Source organism: Cibotium barometz, chromosome 14 (assembly GCF_041138505.1).
Source record: "Cibotium barometz isolate CiBa-2024 chromosome 14, ASM4113850v1, whole genome shotgun sequence".
Classification (NCBI taxonomy): domain Eukaryota; kingdom Viridiplantae; phylum Streptophyta; class Polypodiopsida; order Cyatheales; family Cibotiaceae; genus Cibotium; species Cibotium barometz.
In genome coordinates this window covers 18,424,252-18,431,024 of record NC_141059.1, presented here as the reverse complement: position 1 = coordinate 18,431,024, position 6,773 = coordinate 18,424,252, and the positions used below count along the sequence as shown (strand labels likewise).

General features: G+C 41.4%; 1 long non-coding RNA gene across 1 annotated transcript; it reads right to left on the bottom strand.

Moving 5' to 3' along the window:
• Positions 1-4,634: 4,634 nt before the first annotated feature.
• On the bottom strand, positions 4,635-5,755 carry LOC147631738 (uncharacterized). Its single transcript, XR_015267341.1, has 4 exons — positions 5,485-5,755; positions 5,221-5,360; positions 4,945-5,029; positions 4,635-4,879 (listed from the first exon to the last, which is right to left on the bottom strand). It is a non-coding gene; the product is annotated as an uncharacterized LOC147631738 (long non-coding RNA).
• Positions 5,756-6,773: the final 1,018 nt, after the last annotated feature.

The following is a 6,773-nucleotide window of genomic DNA, read 5'->3' as shown; positions in this document are numbered from 1 at the left end:
TTACTTTGCAAATCAATTATATATAGAGTTTGTATTGGGATTAGTGGTGGACTATAGTACCGCACATCCTAAGGGTGGTGCAGTAGGGATTGCTTGGGTGAGTACGGTAGGTTATGACCCCCCCTCCCCCCCTTCCACTGAACCTTTGAGATGTTGAGGCATACTCAAACTTTCTACCACTTTTGAGTGTTGAGGGTCTTGGATCTCAGTTTGGGGTTGATGTACGGCTTGCCATAGAGAGCATCCCAGCACATGGTGTGGCTATTTTCACACATAGTGTGAAAATAGCCAGCACATAGAGAGCATCCCAGCACATGGTGTGGATATTTTCACACATAGTGTGACAACACCAAATCTTTCAAGACGCCATAGCAAGAGGCCGTCCAACTCCATTGCGGGCTATGTGCATAGCCATGCATAAGTCCGCTACTATGCCTCCAAAAATCTAATGATCTTGACTCCCCACAAAATGGGTTATTAGAGAGTTGAAGAAAGAAGTTGAGTTGGAGAAGTACACACACGGGCAACTCATCACCTGCATATTTCACTACAGGCATCACATTGTTTTTCACTTCTCGCATTATGACACACATATACACCTGCACTTGCACCTAATCTCATTCTTGAATCCCCACAAAATGGGTTATCAAAGAAAATAGCAAGAGAGTTTAAGAAAGAAGATGAGTTGGAGAAGTACACACACACGAGCATGTGTCACCTACATATTTCACTCTGGGCACCACATTTTTTCCACTTCTCGCATTACATCACACACATACAAATGCACTTGCACCTAACCTCGTTAATGCCAACCCTTTAGGCACATCTCTAGATGGGGAGACCAGCACAGGCACATTCTTGGCCCATGGTCTGATCCATCGCCTAGAAAACCCTCGACCTTGCAAGTACTTCCAAAGCATTTTAATGCATATAACCTCTTCTTTGCCTCCAAATCAACACTAACACCAATAACGTATAGTAGCCCAATGTCAAGCATTACACTATATGAGATCCAAATATAAGACCCTATCACACCATGATGTCCTAAACCTCGATCCATCCATACCAATCATTTTCATGGGGACTTGGCACTCATTTTGCCTCTAAAAACTACCTCATCTATCTCATGTTAAAGGGTTCACACCACTTCTGCAACCAATAGAGGCTCGTCGGCATAAAGCACCTCTACATCGTCTATCACTTTCCATGTCACCTTGACAAGCTACCTGCCATCAGGGATGTGAAAAAATTGGGGGAGGAGAGAGATCGCTTGAGCTGCAAGCACACACACACTCACATAACAATGGATAACACACACACACACACACACACACACACACACACACACACACACAAAGATGGAAGGCTAAAATTTTTGTCTTCTTATTGCTCTCAAAAGAGTTCTATAAATGATAAGTAAAAACCAACATAAGTACTACATTACTATGTATAAGTGGTCCATAATGTGAACTTACTAAGTAGGTGAGCTGGCAAGATAAGTATGCCATAACTCGATTAGACTAGGTAAGTGTAGTCCAATTGTAGAATCACTAATGAAGCTTTCCTTCTCTAAAGGCCTTGGTGAAAATGTCAGCTACTTGCTCCTCTATGCTGACGTACATGAGATCAACATCTCCTTTCCAAGACCTTCTCTCTTTTGTGAGTGATGAAGTGATAATGGACCTCTATATGTTTGGTCCGCACATGAAATACTAGGCTCTTAGCCAACTATATGCTACTAAGGTTGTCGCAACAATAGATGACAACCTATATGTCCACATGTATCCCCAAATATCCAAGTAGCTTACGTAACTAGGCTACCTCACATCCTATCACCATGGCGCAGCACCCTTTTACTCTACAGAGTCCTTGGCCATGTGACCAAGGTTGCCATAGTAGTAACATATATTTTTTTCTCTCTAGATGCACCTCTTTCGTACTCCTCCTTGTCCTCTGCTTCTTCCTGCATAGACCCCTGGATGTGAAGAGGGCTTGATCTCTAGATGTTGATGTAGAAACTCCCTCAGTGCCTTGTTTTATCTTCTTCAAATATTGTAGCTTACACCTTCTCTAGTGAGGTCTAGTAAGTTTCGCAAGGTGGTGACAACTGTTTTGAACTCTTCTCCTTCCATGCTCTTGAGAAGGACCTGGAAATAATTCTTTTTCTTTCACCCTCAGACCATAAAATTCAATCGAATATCATATTCTGATAAGGCAATTGTTGGCTACTTCTTGTTGCTCTATGTAATAGCACCACTCCCAAAGAAAAACATATATCACTAGTAGATCTTCTATCCAAGATACTACTAGCCTAATCTGTATCAATGGATCCATACATCTGCAACTATATGCTAGCCTCATAGAAGCGACCATAATCGCTACTAGTAGATCTTTTGTCCAAGATACTACTAGCCTAATATGTATCAATGTATCCATACACCTGTAACTATATGCTAGCCTCATAGAAGAGACCATAATCCACAGTGTGGACGTCACGTAGCATAGTGTGCGCTTTAGACTATCCAAATATGGCTTCCAAACGAGGAACCTACATAAACTGACTCTCCAACCTAACTGTGTAGTTCATGTATGGCCTGGTGATCGTCATGTAAATCAAGCTACCTACTATCTTCCTGTACATAGTGGAATTCTCCAAAATCTCACCTGAGCTTGCACTCAGCTTGCCATTCAGATCTAACGGTATAGAAATCGACTTACAGCCAGCCATACCATATTTGGACAACATATCCAATGCATACTAACTTCACCACAGCCATATGCCCTCAAGCATCCTAATGACTTCAATGCCAAGAAAGTATCTCAACTCACCCAAATCCTTCATGTCTAACTTCTTCCTGAGGAGACCATTTGCATTCTCAATTTCCTCTTCATTGTTGTCACCCCCAACAATCAAGTCATCCACATAGATGGTGATGACCACAATCCCCTTATCACTCTTTGGCACATGGAGTGAATGATAGCATCTACCATATGAAAGCCAATGGTGATAAGATATTGTGCAATCTTATCATGACATGCTCTCGATGCCTACTTCAAGCCATATACGGCTTTATGTAGCTGGCATGCATAATTCGGGTGACTTAAATCCTCATAACCAAGTGGTTGTTCCAAATGGATGCAAGAACACATTCTTGCATCCATTTGATGTAAAACCCAATGTTTTGATGCAGCCCACTGCAATAATAGCTCTCACATTTGCCATCTTGGCAACAAGGTTGAATGTCTTATCATAATCAATGATGTAGGTTTGAGCATAACCTTAGGAAATTAATCTCATCTATTGTACTTGCTAATGCTTTCATCTAAGTTATGCTTCACTTTGTAGACCCACTTACATCTAATAGCCTTTTTTCCCTCAGGCAAAGGCACCAATTTCCCTATCTTATTTGCATGCAATGCAGCCATTTCTTCATCCATGGCTTTCTCCCAATGTACATGCCCAATAGCATCCTCAAAACATGTGGGTTCAACCACCTAGACAACCTTTGTCATGTATGCACAATGGTGAGCTACATAACCATCATACATCAATCTTTGAACAAGGTTTTTAACCATATTTGACTTGCATGGTCCTAGATCTATCTTTGTTGTTGTGTCTACTTTAGACTTTCTTGCACCAGGTGTCCTAATCGCTAGAATCCCAAACTCCTCATCAAAGCTATGCTCTAAGCCACTAGACTCTACATTAACATAGGAGGGCCCTTCTGAAATGTCAGGCATACCAAGAGACTCATCAACCTTCTCTTTACCTTTATATGATGTATGCTAAACCTGCACGACTAATTTTGCCATTAGGCTCTGCCTGTCAGTGAGAATAGGAGTAGGGGTGTCTGAACGGACACAAACATCCTCCATCAATCTTCTCAACCACACACATTCAACTATCACAGTGAATGTTTTACAGAGATGTTGGCCAACATCTCTGTCAAATCGTTGATGAAAGTTAAATCGAATCGACGATAGAAAACTACTGAAAATCTAGTGTAGTGTATGCCCAAAGACTAGAGCTTCTGGTGTGGTAATGGGCCTCCTCTGTTGCCTCCTTCTGGTGTGGTAAGTACGATTGGCCACCCATAGCAGTAGGTGTCGAGCCAGTCAGCTCTGTTGGTTGATGGCAAAGAGCAGCTTCCATCCCACCCTACAGCTCAACATGAAGGATACCCTGCCCAGGTGCAAGTAAGGCAAAGGTCCAAGCCATGTTAGTGCCCTCTCAAAGACCTCAGACCAGAAGGACCTCCATCCAGAAGTCAGTAAACTTTTCTATTGAGAGGGCATTACCATAGCTTGGACCTTTGCCTTGCTTGCCCAGGTGCAAGTAAGGCAAAGGTCCAAGCTATGGTAGTGCCCTCTCAAAGACCTCAGACCAGAAGGACCTCAATCCAGAAGTCAGTAAACTTTTCTGTTGAAAACATACACGCTTCCTCTCTTGATTATGAAACCGGGAAATTCGAAGAAACAGCCATATGTTGTGAAGATTCACACTAATATCACATTTTGTTCAACTATGTCAAATCTTCTTAGAGAGAATCCCATCCAATTCTTTTGAAATTTCAACGGGCTGAAGGATAAGCTAAGGCACCACTTTCTGCAACACTGCCTCACTGCACATGGCATTAAAGCAAATTCTGAAAATCTCTATTCTCCTCCATCCATGTTATTTATCAATTTAAAAGAAGCTTAATTAAATAAAGCCTTGCCTACTACATGAGAAACCTTTCATCTAAAGAGCTCTTCTCCAAATAGTCAAATGACAACTGCTAGCATAAAAGAATCATATACAACATCAACAAGACCTTGTGAAAGACCAGTTATTAAACATAAAGGCTGCAACTTGCATTTTTCCATCATCTACCAACACCTTGTGAAAGACCAGTTATTAAACATAAAGGCTGCAACTTGCATTTTTCCATCATCTACCAACACCTTCCATCCAATAGCATGCTGAAAAAGAAACACCTCGGCCTTTGCTAGTAATGCACATCCCTGCTTGTAGATGCATGTAGCCCTGCTGCAAACATTAACACATATGATCAGTTTCTTTCACTAACAACACACAAGAATTTTGGATCTAGATTGTGTTTAAGCTGCAATGCATATGGCGAAGAGCAGGAGCGGGAGAGCGGGGATCATCCAAGTCCACAGCATGCTTGTGCAGAAAGTGTACAGCATATATAATGCGCCCAAGTCAGGTTCACTAACCTTGTTATGCATGAAAGGGGGAGGTTTTGAATAGTCAGTACTTGTATTGTTAGTGAGCATTCTTTGTAAAGACATTTCTCTCAAACCCAACGGACTGGTTTCCAACATCTCCATGGCAGCACAATTTGCAAGTAGGAACTCTGGAAACGGCATACACACAACACCACGAAACAGAGAAAATAACTATGATGGAACCAAACAAAGTTGTGATTAGGAAGCAGAACGAGACTTTTTCTCAAATGAACCACAATATTTGATACAAACCTTCCACACGCAGCAAATGATGGCTTCCTTGAGAGAAAAAAAATTCTTCACAACTGCTTCCGCACTTCCAATTGTTGTTAAGAGCTCCACACCTACATGAAGCCTATACAAGAGCAACTGCTTTAAGACTCTCTCTCTCTCTCTCTCTCTCTCTATTTATGTTTTCTTTCTGTTTTATTTTCCATTCCATGATGAGATATGCCATGGACATTATTGTATCACTTTGGTCTCATAGGCCCATTGGGTCTTTAGTAGACGCTTAATATATCTTTCTTTTTTTTCTTTCTTTCTCTCTCTCTCTCTCTCTCTCTCTCTCACACACACACACACACACACACACACATACAAACACACACACACACAGATCATGGACAGCACACCCGAGTTTGCCAAGAGAGGGCCCATGGGACCCAAGATCTACTCCCGCTTCGCACACATGGACTCATCAGGGATTGGGCACAGTCACTTTAGAGAGCTTAACACCAAGATCCAGCCCATCTGCCCAACCACCAGATCCAGATCTGGGATATACTCCAGCACCATAGAGCAGCACCACCCTTGGTGCTGGACATTGACCCCATGTATACTTTATTAGAAGAAAACGACACATGATAAGACACACTGGTTTCACTTGCCTCACCTTTCATTGTACATGAAGAACCCACGTAGTACGTGAGCCTTTTTCCTTTTAGCACTTTTTAATGTTTGTAATATACACATTGAACAAGTGTACTTTTTGGTCTCATATACTCATTGAATCTTTAAGAGAGATTAATAAACACTTTCTTTCTTTCTCTGGACGCTAGAGACCCTCTCACCACCACAGGAACTCTCATCTAAAAACAAGCATTTAAAAACAAGTCATAAATACAGTTTCTATAACGAACTCTCATCTTTCTACATTGTTCCACATCAATCCTCATTTATTTCAATGTATTCCCATTCTCATCACATCATTTTCTATCTCATCACATCTTTCTTCATTTATCCGCATCAGATCTCATCCACTCCCATCTACCCATATCCACATCTCATCACATCTTTCCTCATTTATCCGCATCAGATCTCATCCACTCGCATCTACCCATATCCACATCTCATCACATCATATTCATTCACATCACATATCATCCATTCACATCTATCCCAATTTACATCACATCTCATTCACTCACATCCCGATTCACATCACATCACATCTATTCACCTCCATCACATTCATTTACATCATATCCATTTACATCCATTACATCACATTCATTTACATCACATCCATTATATCACATTCA